Here is a 20,782-nt window from a genome sequence, read left to right on the forward strand (position 1 = left end):
AAAAAAATGTAATAATTAACTACAAGCAATATGAGAAGAAACGAGTATTTATTCGTTCGTGTTGTATATAAAAAAATAAAAACATTGCATAATTCATATAATAATATAATAAAAATGTATTTTTGAAAGCTTCTCTATTTGTAATTGAAGCCTACAACATTATACATTATGAAGACATGACAACACAGTCAAACATCAAAAATTTGTTCTATGAACTTAAATTGACGGCTCATTATAGCTATCTTCAATGGGACCAAATGTGAAAATCGTCCGAATTATTTGTAGGTGGTGGTTCAACAACTATCTTAAAAACATCACCTTAGAGAGGGTTCGGCATAAATTTCTACAGGTGTGCGCCTTTCAAAGTTGGATTAGATTAGCAGACCATGACTACACTATCATGGAGACGTCTATGAGCTTGCCTGCTTTAAGTATGAAGAGGGATCTCTTGTGGGTGAGATTGGTCTTACAGTACCATATTACCATTGGTTTACCTCATCTATGTACTTTTAATGTTCCATTTTGTAGAACAACCTATGGTGCTAATAGCCCACTGAATAGGTAGAATTATCTTTGTTAAACAACCTAAATGTAAATGTATTTAATATATCTCTCAATAAATATATATAAATATTAGTAGAAAAGAGTTACTGGTACCATAGAGTTTGGAAACTTAACTTTGTAAAACACTTCACTTGTACACTTCATGTTTTTATTGTAACTAGGTAATACTTTACATATTTTTTTATTTTAATGTTATTTTGTCATCTTTATAGTGCTGGATCTTAGAATCATAGAACTAACTGTTGGGTTTATAGGTTTTAAAATTTAATTACATGTTTAATTATATATATATATATATATATATATATATATATATATATATATATATATATATATATATAGTAAACTCTTAAATATTGGGGAAATCTGCAAGAAATACTCTAATGTGTATCAATTGTTTCGCCGAACGTTTTCGCCAAAGAGAATTAATTTGGCTTCTTCAGGGCTGAAAGAGAATAAATTATAATTAGCTACCATATATTATCTATTAAAACATTATTGATCTTACCGTAACTTAGAATTGTAGAGTTAGAATATTAAAAAACTTTGCTAGTAACATAGTGGTGTTTTTTGTTACTATGTGCAAAAAAAGTTTTTTATAAGAATTGAAATGTATGGTAGCTTCGAACTTGACACGCAAAGGCTTACCCAAGGTTAATCGAAAAACCCAATGCAACTACATTTAAAAGGAGGTAATTCTTAAGTAAGGATGATCAGGGAAACCAACAACATCAAAATAGATTGGTATCAAAAACCGACCCATTCTGGTAGATACCTTAACTACAACTCATACCATAATAATTCTACCAAAGTCAACTTAATCAAACATATGAAAAATAGAGTAACAAAACTATCAGATCCTTCATTTCATACAAAAAACCTACAAATCCTACAGAAACTTTTTATTTCAAACGCTTATCCAACACCATTAGTTAATAAGATTTTGTTTAATACTATCCATGACGAAGATATTTCACCTTCCTTCGCGACTAACAATGCTGATCCTGATGTCTTAAGTGGGAACCCAGTCTCTGATACTCCTATAAACAAATATTTTTCATTACCATATTTCAAAGATATCACTCCGGGGTTAACAAGGATTCTGAAAAGTGTTGAAAATAGCTTTGGCAATAATAATAACAACATTAAACTTAATGTAGCTTGTAGATCAGCCCTAACAATTAATAATCTTTATTCTAAGATAAAAGATAAGACTCCCATAGATAGGCTTAGTAATATTGTCTACAACATTCCATGTCTCTCTTGCAACAATTCCTACATCGGTCAAACATCTCAATTATTGAAATCACGTATTACATTACACAAAAGTGATTCTCGACTTCACCCTGACCGTTGTGCATTAGCCAAACATGTCCATTCCACTGGTCATCTCATGGACTATACCAACACCACAATTCTCCACCGTGAGAACAATAAATCTAAAAGAGAGTTCATTGAAATGTCCTATATTTTTCTTAACGATTTCTCCATTAATGTTAAGAGTGACATCAAGAATCTAAGCGATATATACCACCTGTTACTTAAATCAGATACCAAGAACAATACTATATCACAGATTACTAATTTGACTGATATATCCATTAACAACTAACATACCTTTATAATTAATTTTCATTAACAAAAAATATATAACATTCCCTTGCTTTTCTTAGATACGTCTCAATAAGATTCAATAATACATGAACAATAATATAATTAAATAAAGAAAATCAAAATAATATTTCCCTTTACTGGGATTTAAATTTATTCGTTTTTTACCAATGAACCTTAACGACATAAAGATTCATACCAATTATAATGAAGTTGTCAGCGCTTGCGTTCTGGCTTAAACAGAACCTCACTTTTAACTATTTAAAATCAAAATTTAGTTATTGCCGACATTTCAAAGAATTACCTCCTTTTAAATGTAGTTGCATTGGGTTTTTCGATTAACCTTGGGTAAGCCTTTGCGTGTCAAGTTCGAAGCTACCATACATTTCAATTCTTATAAAAAACTTTTTTTGCACATAGTAACAAAAAACACCACTATGTTACTAGCAAAGTTTTTTAATATTCTAACTCTACAATTCTAAGTTACGGTAAGATCAATAATGTTTTAATAGATAATATATGGTAGCTAATTATAATTTATTCTCTTTCAGCCCTGAAGAAGCCAAATTAATTCTCTTTGGCGAAAACGTTCGGCGAAACAATTGATACACATTAGAGTATTTCTTGCAGATTTCCCCAATATTTAAGAGTTTACTATATATATATATATATATATACATATATATACATATATATATATATATATATATATATATATATATATATATATATATATATATATATATATATATACAGGGTGGTCCTTAAGTAATTGTACAAAAAGAAACCGTAGATTCTACACTTTAAAATATTACGATTTAAGCCAAATTGCTTTAATAAAATGTTGATATTAAGAAAGATACAGGGTGTTAAAGTGAAAATTTTAGATTTTAATTTTCGCTATAACTTTTATGTTTGTGAACATTTATGTATAAAAATTCATAAGTGGATACTATTGAACATCATAAACTATAATTTGATGCATGCTTTAATGTAGCTGATAGAGGGCGCCACATATGCCACATATGTGGCATACATTTGCACTTAACTTTTTTGCTTTTTAAGTAACCGGTATTTGTGATTAAAAATATTAAACATATAGTATTTTACCAAAAAAAGGTATACTTGTTGATAACTTCAAAACTCAACAGTTTTCGAGATAATCGCATTTTACAAATCAACTACATAATTCAGATTTAACGCAATTACTTCAAGCAACGAAAGAAAATTAGACAAAAACATCAATACTTCTGACTTTTGGTATAAAATGCCTTTAATAAAGTTAATATTTAACGAAATATTAAATAAAATAAATATATTAGCAGGATAGAATAGTAGGATTTGACAAAATAACAGAATAATTGGATTTTACATTAAACATTTTACGTTTTGTATTAAATTAAAGTCATAATCAAAATATTTTATTTATAAACCAAATTAAGAAATAGTTAAACTAAATAACATTAAACTTTTTGTCAAAGTAAGTGTTCGATATGTCCACCATTTTCTTTAATTCATTTGTAAATACATTCCATAAAAGATCATCTCATATTAAATAGCATCATTGGTTCTAAAGAGACTGCTGCACTATTTATAATAAGTATTATAAGTATAATAATAAGTATTCTTTTGGTATTTTTATGCATTAAGTAATTATATTAATATCTCACCAAATGACCAAGGAATATGACTACCACGAACAATCCAACGTTCAGGAAAGTTGTATTTTAGTATGTTCTCACTGCCCTCTCTCTATAATGTGGTAGTGTACCATCTTGCGTAAACCACATATTTCGCCTTAAATTTGATGACAATTCTTTCAATAAATCAAATAAAATCATTTTATAAAAAATGTAAATAAATCTCACCATTCAAATTACAAGGTAATTCGCATGTCCGTAAAAAATAATTACCAACTGTTCCAAACCATACGTTTATTTCAAATTCATGTTTAAAATGCATATCGTATCGTTTCGTAGCATTTATAATTATTTTTTATGGACATGCGAATTACCTTGTAATTTGAATGGTGATATTTATTTACATTTTTTATAAAATGATTTTATTGATTGGTACACCACCACATTATAGAGAAAAGTGCAGTGAGAACATAATTAAATACAACTTTCGTGGACGTTGGATTGTTCGTGGTAGTCATATCCTTGGTCATATGGTGAGATATTAATATAATTATTTAATTCATAAAATTCCCAAACGAATAATTTATTATTATATTATGTTTATTATATATTATACTTATAATACTTATTATAAATACTGCCGCAGTTTCTTTAGAATCAATGATGCTATATTTAATATGACATGACCTTTTATGGAATGTATTGACGAATGAATTAAAGAAAATGGTGGACATATGGAACACTTACTTTGACAAAAAGTTTAATGTTATTAAGTTTAACTATGTCTTAATTTGGTTTATTAATAGAATATTTTGATTATGACTTTAATTTAATACAAAACGTAAAATGTTTGACGTAAAATCCAATTATTCTGTTATTTTGTCAAATCCTACTATTCTATCGTGCTAATATATTAATTTTATTTAATATTTCGTTAACTATTAACTTTATTGAACTCATTTTATACCAAAATTCAGAAGTATTGATGTTTTTGTCTAATTTTCTTTCGTTGCCTGGAGTAATTGCGTTAAATCTGAATTATGTAGTTGATTTGTAAAATGCGATTATCTCGAAAACTGTTGAGTTTTGAAGTTATTAACAAGTATACATTTTTTTTGGAAAAATAATATATCTTTAATATTTTTCATCACAAATACCGGTTACTTAAAAAGCAAAAAAGTTAAGTGCAAATGTATGCCACATATGTGACATATGTGGCGCCCTCTATCAGCTACATTTAAGTATGCATCAGATTATAATTTCTGATGATCAATAGTACCCAGTTATGAATTTTTATACATAAATGTTTACAAACATAAAAGTTATAGTGAAAATTAAAATTTTTAATTTTCACTTTAACACCCTGTATCTTTCTTAATATCAACATTTTATTAAAGCAATTTGACTTGAATCGCAATATTTTAAGGTGTAGAATCTACGGTTTCTTTTTGTACAATTACTTAAGGACCACCCTGTATATATACATACATATATATATATATATATATATATATATATATATATATATATATATATATATATATATATATATATATATATATATATATATATTATTGTGATATTTAAAGTCTTGGTGCGCCAAGCAATAATTAGCTAATTAAATTTTTTTGATTAATTAAAATTATTTAAATGATATGATTATGACTCTATCACAATTTTTAATTCTTTTATCTCAGGGTTAAATTCGTGCTTCAATATCTAGACTATTACATGTGAAAGGTAAGGTCCAAAGAATACCGGAATAATAAAAAACACATATGATCTAACACTATATATTGAAATAAAAATAATGAAATAATTCACACTCAAAGGTTTTCAATAAAACAAATCTCATATAAGGATTCTCAAAATTTTGTTCTCCGTACGTGAACAATCAAAATTAATGGTACAAACAATATTAATTGAAATCTCAAAATCCCAAACTATTCTAACTCTCCTAATCAAAATATTTATATCCTTTCTCAATTACGTGTAAAAATTTTGTTATCAATAAAAGAAAAAAACTGCAGAAACAAAAATATCTCTCTCTGATGATGAGTGGTCCAAATCCTTGTTCCTTGTAGACTATATTATCTCCTCTCAACCGCTCCCTATGTAAACAGCAATCTTACACAGATTGTGGCAAGTATATCGTCCTTAATGATCTCCTTCAAAAGCACAAATCATTCAAATTATGATAGCCTTTCTCCTCTCGATAAACTGAATCTCTCGTTGGCCCGAGTGAAAAATGACTCTTGGAATATCTTCTCTTTACGATAAACTGAATCTCTCGTTGGCCTGAACAGTGACTCTTGGAATATAAGTGGAGAAATATGACTTACAATATTTTGCTGCTTCAGCTGCTGTCAGATACACTAACTCCACAAAAACTCACTAACATTCCACTACTGCTTGCTACATTTCAGGAACCGCCAGAGAACAATCACCGTTCCTCTCACAGACTTGGAAACCAACTGATTCTATCTTTTCTCTTTCCTCAATCTCGCTAAACTTTTTCCTACATACTTATCCAACCTTTTTCAATCTCCGCCAATCAAAACTCGTCACAATTCCCCCATTTTTTCATTTCGATAACAAACAAATTTTTACCTATAATTATAAAATTTCCTAAAACTTATTTACAAATAATATTTTCTATAATTCTTAAAACTAACAAAACCCACTTTCTAAAATCTCTTCTATTTGTCTCTAATCACTGCATTAATGTATTTTGGAAAACCCCGTTCAATTGTCTTTTTGTTTTCACTTAAAATTATGCGGGTCACTCAAGTATAACAAAGAAATAATTTATGCAAAGCTTATATTTTGTTTAGTACAGGTAATTCAAGAAATTAATAACTCTCTTTCTTCGAAATGTTTGTTGGATATTATCCTACTTATCTGAATTATTTTAATGTTATTGAATTTTGAAATATTTTTAAACAAACCAATATTTTTCTCGATTTTACATATCATAACAAAATATATATATATATATATATATATATATATATATATATATATATATATATATATATATATATATATATATATAATAATAGAAAAGAAAAGAAATTTAATCTTTGCAGATAAGTTAAATAGTAAACTCTTAAATATTGGGGAAATCTGCAAGAAAGACTCTAAAGAGTATCAATTGTTTCGCCGAACGTTTTCGCTAATGAGAATTAATTTGGCTTCTTCAGGGCTGAAATAGAATAAATTATAATTAGCTACCATATATTATTTATTAAAAACATTATTGATCTTACCGTAACTTAGAATTGTAGAGTTAGAATATTAAAAAACTTTGCTAGTAACAACATAATGATGTTTTTTGTTACTATGTGCAAAAAAAAGTTTTTTTAACGTTGGAAATGTATGGTAGCTTTGAACTTAAAACGTAAAGGTTTACCTAAAACAGAACCTCACATTTAAACTTTCTAACAATCAAAAAATTTAGTTATTGCCGACAATTCAAAGAATTACCTCCTTTTAAATGTAGTTACATTGGGTTTTTCGATTAACCTTGGGTAAACCTTTACGTTTTAAGTTCAAAGCTACCATACATTTCCAACGTTAAAAAAACTTTTTTTTGCACATAGTAACAAAAAACATCATTATGTTGTTACTAGCAAAGTTTTTTAATATTCTAACTCTACAATTCTAAGTTACGGTAAGATCAATAATGTTTTTAATAGATAATATATGGTAGCTAATTATAATTTATTCTCTTTCAGCCCTGAAGAAGCCAAATATATATATATATATATATATATATATATATATATATATATATATATATATATATATATATATATATATATATATATTTATTCAACCGATTATACAGACCCGAAACGCATAGGTATACCGACGTTACCAGTCCAAAATTGACGTTACCAGACCCGCAAAAGGGTCTGACAACGTTTTCTTCGTTATTTACATATCATATGCATCCCCGTACATGCCACTAAATTTTTAGAGATTTTTATTTGGGACTGGTATGACGGTTACACACCACATTATACACAGTTTTAGTTCAAATGATAATTGTGAAGAGGGAGCGCAGTTCATTTCTGTATATCGTATATAATTTAAATTCCTTCTTACAACCTCTAAGACTTTCTCAGGCCCAAAAAATGGCAACGCTGTATGTTAGTAGTTACTGTTATTTAAATATTTTTAAAGGTATCAAATATCAAATCATTACTCATCCGTACATACTACAGACTATGGACACGTTTTTAGATCCTACGTTGTTAAAACGATTATTATAGGCACATTCGAAACGATTAGATAAAGTAATTATATAATATACTTACTTGCTGTCATATACTTTTTATTTTTAATTTATAAGACTTACTTATTTAAGAAGACAAAAAAAACGCATCAACCTCTCAGGGTTATTAGCGTTACAATAGGGAATCCTTTAGGGAATGAAACAGTTTTTGGAGGACACTGTTACCATTGAAGGCACTTTTAAGTGAGGTCGGGATGCAATGTTTCTTTCGTTCACTTTTATATTTATCGTGTTTTACAGATAAGTCAGAGTTGAAAATTTCACAAATTGGCTTGTTTCTTCTCTTCAGCAAGCATTCGTGTGTGATTTTCGTATATCCGATACACAAACGTGTCACTATCACTTGTTCTCTTCACTTCCTTGATTTTGATTTCCATGGTTGTCCACTTTCGTTTATTCCTAGTAATTTACTTGGGGTACTTTTCATTTGTCTTGCCAAGTTCTTGTAATCTTGTTTGAAATGAGTTTTTATCTGTGTGTATCGTAATATTAAATATTCTTGATTTTGGATTACTTGTAGCATTTTTAACTGGCGCGTCAACATTTTCGTTTCCTTTTATTCCTTTATGTGACGGGACCCACAAAAATTTCAACTCAGTGTTTTCGTCTAGGATTCTTTTAAGCTCTATTTTAATGAAAAGTAGAAGGGGATAGTTGCAATAAAGCTGTTGTATGGCTTTAAGCGAACTAAGAGAGTCACTGATTATTATCCTTTTTTGCTTATTTTCCTGATGTATGTGAATAATAGCTTATAAGATGGCAAATAATTCAGCAAAGAAAATAGTGGTGATGTCTGGTAATTTAAAAGAGGCTGAGAATTGTTTTGAGTACACAGCAGCTCCTACTCCTTCGTCGTTTTCACACCACTATTTGAATTTATTATATGATGGAATTCTTGCTGTATGATAGTTGTTAAGGTTTCTGCTTTGTTGAATTGTGCTAGGCTAAGATCGGATTTAGGTAAAGGTATTGTCCAAGGTGACGGGATGGGAGTGAAGGATAGGTCATAGTTATTTGGGAATTGAAAATTGGTGTTGACTAAATGTTTTTATACTGTGATAAAAGGGAGGATCTGTTCGAGAAGTTGAATCAAATTTAGTTTAGAAACGGTCAGCAAATACATTGTGAATTACAAGATTTTTTTGGTTTGCCGAAACTGCAGCGGCATAACATAGACTTAGGTATTGCCTTCTGTGGGAGATAGGGAGTTCTTCAGATTCACAACAAAGGCTTTAAATCGGGCTAGAATGGTAGGCCCCAAGAGAAATTTAAATAGCTATATTGTGAATAGTATCTAAAGTTTTAAGTAGTGTTTTTTTGGCCAAATTGTATACAGTAGACCCGTAATCTAATTCTGAGTGAATTATAGCTCTGTATATGTGAAGTAAGTATGAGTTGTCGGCTCCTCAGTTCTTAAAAGCAAGTGATCGTAGTAAATTTATCCTAGGTTGGCAGGATTTCTTCAGGTATTGTATAATTGATTTCTACGTTAGTTTACGATCAAAAATCATTAATGAGAATTTAATTGAGTGTTCAAAGAAATTTTCTCTTGTAGTTTAATCTCTGTTATTCTCAGATGCATAGATGGCTCAGATGGATATTATGATTCTTTTAGAAGTTCTCTATCATTTTGCTTTTATAAAACTTGCGTTCTAAGTCCTATATTGTATTGTGGTCATTAAAGTTGCCAACGAGAAATAAAATTGAAATTGTGGTCATTAAAATTGAAAAATATTTGTTGCAAGTTTTTAAATTTAAAAGGTTTATGGAACGGTAGATTTATTCATAAAATTGTTAATTTCAATTATTCGTAAAATATGGTTGTTCCCAACTAATTTTTTTACAGCTCAAATTGTGTAGTATTATAACTTACCTATAAAATTCTAAATGGGTTTTTTGGGTGTGGCCCATACATCGAGCAATTTGATCCATTTCATCATTTTCAAAACTGGTTAACTGTAAAATGGTTGCTATTTGTTTTCGGAACCTGGTACTTGTTAACAGTTCTGGATTTTTTGCACCACATTTCTGTGAAAATTTTCTTAAAAGAGGTACAGCACTTATCCATCTATCGTTTGACCCAGGATAAGCAAAAACATATTTATTCGTTTTTGGAATGATTTCTGTTGTCCTCCGTTCTTAATTTCTTTGCACCTTGTTTTATAAAGTTCTTATTTTCCACTCACATTAATAAATTTTATATTCATATTGCATTTTAAATATACTAAGGAAAAACGTTTCAATTCAAAAAGAAAATTCTTTATTAAAATATTATGAAAATTCAAGATGATATTAATAGTGACCAAAATTAATTAAACATATATTATGTATTTTATTTAGATAATGCCAGCAAAACCCTAAAATATGAATAGGACTATATCTTTAACTATTATATAAAATGCCTTTATTTACATTATTTGCATATTAAACATATTTTTAAATATCAATATAATAGTTTTTAGGGATAAATTTCAGATGTTTTTCGCAGTATGACACGCATAAATACACAATTTTTCTTTTATTGGTTTTTGAATGGAGCCGGAAAAGTATATTTATAAAAACATAAACAGTTATCACTCCAAGTTTCACTGCTGTGTATTTAATGCACAAATCATATGTTCAAGCGATTGCAATTTGAGCTTGTTGGTTAAAATAAACTAAAAATACCTATTGAAATTTAATATTTAAAAAATTTTAAGGAACGACTTGACCTTAAACTTGATTTATATTTGAGAAATAAATTGCGAAATAACGGGAATTTCTGTTTATAGTAACTAAACCTAAAATTGCTGTTCTTTGCGTTTCTTAAATAAATATTGTAGTTAATATTATTAACTCTATTTTTATTAAAAAGTACGTTTACAGAAATAAGCCCCTATAAATGTGTTAATAAAACGATTGTATATACCGTAATTAATCTATATTAATTGCAATTGATGGCAACTTGTATGCCTGCCATTTGGAGTAAACAAATCCTTTCAGAAGGTAAGAAGTAAACCACAAAACGCACACTACCAATCATTTTAACGCCAAAAAATTTGGCAACATTGCGGGGACTGGGTCCGTCCAGTGAATGATACTTTTTCATATATAAGGGTCTGGGAAAACGGTTAAGTTTGTTGGGTCTGGTAAAGATTGTTTACCATCTTAAATTTTTTTTTTATAAATTTTTTTACCCCTCTCAAGTTCCCTTGAACTAATACAATAAAACCACCTAAAAAATACAATATATACTTCTTTTAACATTATATTTCAACTGGGTCTTAGGTGGTCTGTTAAGTATCTTGGGACTGGTAGAGATAGTTGAATCAATATATATATATATATATATATATATATATATATATATATATATATATATATATATATATACAACATACATGTGTACATGCATGTGTTTGTATACATAATATATTTTTAGTCCACATTATTTAATTTTATTATCTTAAAATACTGTGTACTTAACCACTATTTTGTATATTATTCTAAGTTGTAACATTTAATTGGTTTGTCCCTTATATTAGCCCGCATCCACACAGACAGCGGTCAGGCTTTCAGAGTTCTGAATGAATAAATTTTAATGTGTCGACAGGGATCTGTCCTATTCTGTTGATGATAGGGATATAACATGGGATGACTGATCTTAAGATGACATACTGGTGAAAAAATCTGTTGATTGTAATTGTGTTTGTCATTTCAGGCATAAAAACATTATTATCCTCTGTTGCTTGGAGTTTATACTGAGCAAATATAGTTACTATATCAAGTTTTAGCAAAGCTTACATTCTGGGTGAAAACTTTAAACATACGCTATGTATGTTTAAAATAGCTCAAATAGATAAAATCGCTCAAATTAGTTTTTTTCAGTCTAACTAATACTGATACTTATTACTAATATCTTACTAATACTGATTCAGTTATCCTTCTGAAGTTAGCATCATAGAATCGTATCACAATTCGTCAGTGCAACTTACTAGTCGTTGAGATTATTTATATAAAGCTTTGACACTCAACATTAATAACACACATATAAAATATAACATATAAAATAATGGACAAAATACATTTTAAATAAACGAAGTTTTACTATCCTTAACAAAATTTTAAAATGTATTTTGTCCATTATTTTATATGTTATATATTATATGTGTGTTATTAATGTTGAGTGTCAAAGCTTTATATAAATAATCTCAACGACTAGTAAGTTACACTGACGAATTGTGATATATTGTAAAAATTTACACATTCCTCTTATTACAGTGTTTTGAAAAAGGAATAAAACAATTCCGAAAGCTAGACCAAAAGTCAAAAGAGTGTTTCTGTAACATCCTGGCCAAACTTCTGACTGCAGCCCTAATAATTTTTTTTTGTATATATATATATATATATATATATATATATATATATATATATATATATATATATATATATATATATATATATATATATAATTATATATAAATAAGAATAAAAATATATGTATATAAACTTCATTCTAGAACTAAATCATTTAATTTTTCTGTTTCCAACTTAGCAGAGTTCTTGTGTTCTCTGTAAGAGTTCTCACTGACCGCTGGTAGTTTGTGTTAGATTTGGTTAGATTAGGGTGTAAGTTTGTTGCTTATTAGGCTTTTATTTGATATTAGAATTACAAACAAATTATTTAAATACTGACAAGATCTTGTCACAACATTTAGAACACTAAATTATACTACATTCACCCGTCCCTATTTTTGAACAAAATATTGCAATTATCTTGGTTTATTTTTAGTTCCAGCTGATTTACAGCTAGATTGAAAATCTGAATTTTCCAATCTTGGTTCATAATTATCATCAGGTTATTGAACAGGTAAATTTTTTGTCTCATCTGGTATTGATTTAGTAGTAGAATTCTCTAGTGTGTTACTTGGACTTTCATCTTCATCATTATCGTGATTCAATAATATAACAATTCAATTCAACAGTAAACTTCGTATATAGTGCAGAGCACCTGGTAAAGGAGTTTCCCATTTAGTGATGTCTAAATTTTTGGTTTTCACTGCTAGATTCACCAATTTCCATATAACTCATTGTATCTTTCGACTTAACCATTTCCTTCATGGTTATATGGTGTTGTTCTACTTGAACATATTCCTTTAGAGTGTAGATAATTAATAAATTCTTGTGAAGTAAAGCTAGTTCTACTGTCAGATTTTATATATGCCGGCATTCTATATAAACAAAATAGTGATTTGATCTGTGATTGGTTTGAATTGCCTTCCTACCAGATAATGTCTGCATTTTTTTAATACTTCAACGCATATGCTTCTTTTTCAATTGCATAATGTTTTCATTCAGAATCTGTGAGGGTATGTGTGAAAAAAGCAATGGGTTTTCCAGATTGATTGCTTCGCTTATGTAATCATAGACTGTATGCGAGAAAAAATTTATTAAAAGCATGTACCTACTTATTTTTATCTTCTAGCGATTTATCTTTAGATTTATTGCTTTTCAAAAAATTCTTGAATGTTATATACCAATGTTTGAATTCTTTGGTAGAAGTTTGACAGTTTGGATCAGCCTCTAGTTTATTTGGTTTAAAGTCAGTAACGGACTGAGTCTAAAGAAGGCCCTAGGCAAAATTTTAATTCCGGGCCTATTTGTCAGTTTGGTAGTCAATAACTATTAAATAAAATAAACAAAAATCACAAAAGTAGAAATCCGAAAATTTTTATTGACGAAACCAAAATTAAGATTTTTGCTTTAATCTGTGCCTTCTATAAATTGTAAGGCAAAACAGCAAAACAGACGATGCTAAAAGATGTAAGAGAGATATGGAGAATCTAAAAAGTTGCATTCCACGGTATACCTTCTCATCTAAGTAAAAACCCTTGGCGAATTGGTTTCTTGTGCTTATAAAGAGTAAACCGAAATAAAAGAAAACAGGTAGGATTTGATTTCACGTATAGTGCCTCTGTTTCTTCGCTTACACGTATTTCATCCTACTAGGAATTGTCAGAGGACTCGCAAAGAAGCTCTAAACGTGTAGAGCTTTTGCCACTAAATTTTACTTTATTTTGTGGAATTTCATGATAAAATTTTTTTCATATTTTATGCCGTTTTTTATCATTAGTATATGCAGTTCCTTTAGCTTTTTCGGATTCTTTTTATCTTCTTCTTATACACGACAAATAGTTTGGTAGTGGTGCCGCAGTCTACATATTTTCGCATGTTTTCTTGCAGAAATGGATCAAACTCAGAAGACCTATAAAATTACTATTATTTTTACTAAAAACTCTTAATTTTTACCACGAGACGCTAAAGAATATAAAGAAATAAATTTAATTGTCACTACCATGCGTTTACGTACTTCATTCCAATATTTTTCTTCATTTATCATTTGTTTTTTCCAGTCCAGTGTCAATGGTTCCGGTAATTTTTAGATCTTGTTATAAAAATTGCTATGAGGTTGATGTGGTCATTGTCAATTATTCGTTCCTTTTGTCATTAGCGTTGTTTGGTGAATCGAATAGAAGATGATTCCAAAGATGTATTTATTTATTTTGGTGGATTTTTAATTAATACCGCGTTATTCTGGTAAATAAAAATAAAAATTAAAAAACTAATTTCCGGGCCCCAAAATTTACCGGCCCTAGGTTGCCTAGGCCTTCGTCCCTGTCTAAAGTACTTCTCCGTTGTAAATGTATGCAACTAAAATTGTCGTAAAATGCCTTTTGCAGAATTAGGCTTTTATTCACATAAAACTTGACATAAGAATGACAAAACAATTATTTAAATACTGACCAGTTGTTGTCAAAACATTAAGAAAACTAAATTATAATACACTTGGCTTGTATTATTAATATTTCTTGTAACACATATAACATTTCTTGTAATATTTTTATAAATAAAGGTTTTATTCTATATTTTATTCTTTAATTTTTTTAATCACTTTGAAATTTTAATGTAATGGAAAATAAATATAGTCTCAACATAACAAGAAAACCCAAAAAGTATACGAAAAATATTTATTATTGTATATGATTTTTCTTGATATTTTAGAATTATATCGATTTTCCTTCACTTTAAAATGAGTTCACAATCCTAGGCAATATTACTAAACTTTTGAATTTAGCGCCATGTATATATAGTTACGTGCCCGATCACTAGGTGATGCGCCAGTCATTGGGCGCGTTCAGCAGGCGGAGCTGCTCCACAACTGTTGAGTAAATGTCTGCAAAATGAAACCGCTACCGCTCCGCTACTTCCGGAGCGGCCTGTCAAATTTGGTAGCGTAAAAATGTATCGCTAAACTCCATTCGCTTAGCTCGGACAAATTTTGACAGATTCATTGTCGGAAACCTACAACACAACAATTCCTACTTCTCAGTATTAATAGCTCAAGTATCCTGCTATTACAGACTTCTTTCTTAAAAAAAAGAAGAATTATTCTAAATAGTCGAAGTGTATACTAAACCCATCAAATTTTGGGTAGTATATATTTAAAAAATATATATTTAGTTGTTATAATTTAACATAACTATTTATTATATGGTGCAGATAAATAAATATTGATTGTCGGTAATTTGCAAAGTTCTATTTTATTTACTATTTAGTTTGTTTACTATTAATATTGGCTATGAGTACGGGTGCTTGGTTGTATAGTAATTTCCAGCCACTTTTAGTCTGTCAAAAAGTAACTAACTTCGCAAAAAAATAATTACTAAATTCACTAGACAGTTCGGACTGGGATTAGCGAACCGAGTTTACCTCCATCCAACATGTTGAGAGAAATGTCATTCATGACATTTCTGTACTAAAATTGAGGGTTAGGTGTTTGTTTGTTTTGTTTTTACGTTTTTACTTCCAGCCATATATTACTTTATTATATGGACATATCCATTGAATTTATTTAACTTGTTTAGAGGTATTTCTTGATTGGATTTCTAATTCCTTTCCAGCTGTTTCCTAATAACAAAAAGGTGATCCATTATTTATCTTTACAATTTAATGACTGTTTGGTTCCATTCCTTCATGTTTTGTTCATACTTTCTTTTCACTTCATATATTAGCTATTAAAAATGTTTACGTCGAAATTGATCATTACTTATAGTTAATGTTATCTAAAAAGAAAACTCTGAAAACTTTTGTTTCCTACATCTCTATAACTTTTATTATAATTTCTTCCCACTACAGCTATTTCAGCATTTTGTCTTTCTCAATTGACAAACAAATGTCTGCTTTACACTTTATAGTCTCTGAACAAATAAAGGAGGGGAAAGCTGTATGTCTCAAATTGGTCATTCAGAATTATATCTGTATATTTTAATACATCTCACTGCCATGAGAAGCATAATGTGATACACGGGTAATACGATTTTACAGCCGCGAGAATCAAATATCGAATACACACGCATTTGTAATGCTCACACATCACAAATTATGAAAGCTCTGAGAAGCAATTGTGGTCTCTCATATCAAAGTATCATTAATGCAGTTTAAACGTAGACTGCTGTAAGCAACAGAAACTATATTTGGCCTCTGAAATATGTGAACCAATGTTTGATTCTCACAGCCTGAAAAGTGGGTTACTGATAAAAACTACTTAAGTCAACTATTATATATTTATTTTTTAACGAAAACTATTATTTAAATACATTGTTATTTTAATAAGAAATTAACAAAAACTTTATATATTAAAAAAATATTGTTTTCATTACACTATTTAGTTTCTCTTGTTTTTTTTTAACTCATTTTCACATATAAAGAATTGCACAGAGTACACAGTGAAATCAACAAACACCTACGGGCTAACAGTTGGAAATAAATAATATTCATTTAGAGCAAAATTGTATTTTTCTGTAAAATGGCCTATATTGTGGAAATGGACATATAATTGTAATAAACGATATTACATTGATAAACACGGTCGCATGAATCATATGGACTTGTTTTTGTGTGAATCAGCATGTGATGCACACTGCTGTAATATACGATATCAGTCAACAAGGCTGCGTGAATCATATAGTGATTCTCACCTCTAACTAACACAAATTAAGGTTTTTTTTTAAAGAAATGTGTAGATATATACTTAGATTTTAATTTTGTGTGTATATAGAGTTAAAAAGATATACAGCCAGAAGGGTCCTTTTTTTTCACTATGGTGCAGTGTGAGGGTTCATAAATTTCTTAATATAAGGATTTGAAATTGTTCACTAAATGAATTATTATGATATAAAAGGTGAAGTGTGCATGTAGACTCTGTTTTTTGTTGTTGAAAGCTCTTTTGTGTTCTGGTATACATTTGTTTAAGGTTCTACCAGTTTAACAGATGTAATATTGTATGTTGGGTTTTTGATTAAGTTTGTTATACCCCACTGTATAAATGTTTTTTTATGTTGGCTCTGGTGCTTATTATATTTGCTTAAGTAATTGTTTGTTCTGAAAGCTGGTGTTATTCCTCTCTGTTTCTGGTTTTTTAGTTCTGTTGTTATCATGCCTATAGATGTAATTATTGTTTCAATTTGTTGATGGTTTTATTACTTACATATCAAAGTCTTTCTTTCAGGCACTATATAGCTTTCCTTATTTAGATGATAATTGTGTGTAATGTTTAATCTAATTGTCAACTATCTAATATGTTGTTTCCAAGTAAGTGAAAATTTACTATATATTTACTGACGATTTAAAATAAACAAATGCCAGGCCGAAGTCTGCAAAAGGATATTGATCGCCTCTAAGTGGAGCACACAAAATGGTATTTGGATGCGTCAAAATGTCATAGTTTTCATTTGCACCTTCCTCATCCCCCAATAATATTCGAATATAGTAAACACAATTTAACCATATATTCTACTTTTGAAACCAAGGATCTAGGTGTGAACCTTGACTCTAACTATAAATCACACATTTCCACAACAATACAGAAATCTATGAAGCTACTTGGATTTGTGAAGAGAACCATCAAAGATTTTTCTTACATCTCTGCTATTTGATCTCCTTCTCCATGGTTAGATCCCTTTTCATTTACTGGTCTACAGTTTTGTCCCCCTATTACATTGCATCTAAACTGAAACTTAAGACTGTCCAATTTTCTGTCATGCCATTGTATGGATGCATGTATACTGTGAATATGTTGCATTAGAATGTATACTGAACTTCTCTTGAGGTATATAGAAATCAAAGAGACTTAATAGTTCTATTTAAAATTATCAACAGCCTGTGCACCTGCTTCAAACTTCTCTCCAAAATATTTGTTTATTATTCTCCAATATTGCAACTAGGTATGTGCAGACTTTTTATATTCTTTTCATAGATTCAATTACTCTTATAACAGCTTTACTCCCAGAACTCTTCTATTAGCTAACTCTTCAAAGAAGCTCCAAATTTTTAATCTATCAGTTTTCCCCTTCAAAAGTGATAATTCTGATCCAACTTTGTAATACTTTCGACTTCAGCTTTTGTATTGTGTTTAGTGTTACATTATCTGCATGCATTAGATAACTTAATACCATTATACCTTGTGACTTTTTCTGAATTGATTTGTTATCTTATTTTGTGACTGTATATGTTATTTTTTTTTGTAATCATACTATTCATATATTCTTCTTCCAAATCAGTTTATTGTATTAACTACATTTATAGCACTGTAAATAAAACTTGTAAAATGTTGTAAATAAAATATTTTTAGTAGCTTTTGTTTTATTAAAATTAATTATTTTACAGAGGAAAGTGTGTTTATAAGCCAAATAAGAAAAGTTTGTAAATATAACATAAATATTAATGAACCAAAATATATACAAGTATCATCATTCTATTTGCCTTTTCGCCACATTAATAGATGTTCCACTTTTTATCTAAAGGAATTGTAGGGTATTGAATTGAAATGGGTATAACTCCTAAATTTCCTAGTTGCTGAGTAATTACCTAAAATATTTATATGTAGTTTTCAAAGAACTAATAATCTTTACTAAAACCTACTTCATCACATTCCCTACTCATGCGAAAATGCTTTACAAAAAGATCTCCCATATATTATTGGTGAATGGTTTCCTCATAAAAATTTTGATTAGGAGGCACTTGAGCTCTCTCAACATTATTTAGCTCTAATTCTTCATTTTGTGTCAACTGATCCACAACATTTCCAATTAGCTGGATATTATTTTCCTCGTCCGCAAGTTCTTCCACTAATACTCTAATTATGTCATTCCTTTCTATATTCCTATTATATGAATGTGACGTAAAGTTAAATAATATTTAAAAGTCAAGCTAAATTGGTAATCTACTGACAAACGTAAACAAAGAACAAAAATATTTAATTTTTAAAATGACAAATTATTTGACATTGACAGATAAGGTAGCGGTAGCGGAATCCACATCGAGTTAGAATCTATGGAGAGGGCATCACGTGACTAAAAACGACCTCACTTCGGCCATATTGGTTTGCCACTTTTGACAGATCGTATGTTTATTTATGATTGTTGTTTTTCGAATATTTTTAGTTTTATAATACTTTTATAGAAACTGTAATAATATATCGTGATAGTGTATAATAATGGTTTCTTATTCTCAACGTAGTTGCAGTGGCAGAAGCAATGTTAATAAAAAATCTTCAGAAATAACGTTCTACAGGTTAGCATACAAATATGTAAACAAAGTAATGGCCCGTACTTCAGAGAATAAATTAACTGTATTAATTTATCTTTATGTATAATATATCGTGTTTTTAGTGTTTACCGCGGGATAAATAAATCATAGTTTATTAAAAATGTATTGCACTTTTTTAGATTATGATTAAATCTTCTGAATAACTAGTCATATTTTTATAGTAGTTTTAATATTATTGAGTCCGGCCATGATCCCACCGCCATATTGATATCACAGTTAGCCACGCCTACCTACGCCGTTTTTAGTACATACGTTAATATGCTCATAGCTTCTCCATAGATTCTAACTCGATGGGAATCCAGCAGGTTTTGACTTATGACATTTGGTCCAGCGCTAACCGATGGATTCGGAAGTAGCGGAGCGGTAGCTGCTCCGTCTGCTGAACGCGCCCTGTTTTATTCGTTAACACGGAAGTTTCAATGCTAGGTGGTAGTGTGCTATGCCTACAGTCATGATACTATGACTAACAAGATAGGATCTTCCCGTGGCACAAAATCGGTCGTGTTCGCGCATGCCGTCATTAGAGAGTAGAATTTGAATTTTTGTTAAAGTTAAATGGGATTTTTATGCATTCCGTGATGAAATTATTCAATTAGCAAAATAATAATATTAAATAAAGGTTTAATAATTACAATAATCGTACACAAAAGGATATCTCCAAACTATTTCTTAAAGATTATTTATTGATACATACAAAAAACTGACATTACGAACGTGCAACTCTCCAATTACGTCACGACTTGCGCAACATCTTATCTTCTTAATCATAGTATCATCAGAGAATAACCGAACACAAGTTGTGTTCGGTTATTCTCTCTGGTATCATGCCTACTGCTACTATACTACAACATACTACATGTACATACTACAACTACCATAGAATAACCGAACACACATAGAAGCGACAGTCCTTTGAAGTTACGTGGCCAAGCCGCCAATGACAGCTAACAACCAGAAAATTAATAATCAGTGGGCATATCACACAATATAAATTCTTAAGAGCGTAGGCGCAAAATTTCGG

The 20,782-nt window shown here is 29.3% G+C and overlaps 1 protein-coding gene across 1 annotated transcript in view; it reads left to right on the forward strand.

Moving 5' to 3' along the window:
- The first annotated feature begins 261 nt into the window (after nt 1-261).
- The window catches only part of LOC140439741 (DDB1- and CUL4-associated factor 10 homolog), a 388,500-nt gene continuing 367,979 nt past the window's right edge, over nt 262-20,782 (forward strand). The window contains exon 1 of the mRNA XM_072529869.1: nt 262-454. The gene's annotated coding sequence lies outside the window, so the exon portion shown is untranslated. The remainder of the gene's footprint in view (nt 455-20,782) is intronic.

The sequence above is a fragment of the Diabrotica undecimpunctata genome, chromosome 4, assembly GCF_040954645.1.
Source record: "Diabrotica undecimpunctata isolate CICGRU chromosome 4, icDiaUnde3, whole genome shotgun sequence".
Lineage (NCBI taxonomy): Eukaryota > Metazoa > Arthropoda > Insecta > Coleoptera > Chrysomelidae > Diabrotica > Diabrotica undecimpunctata.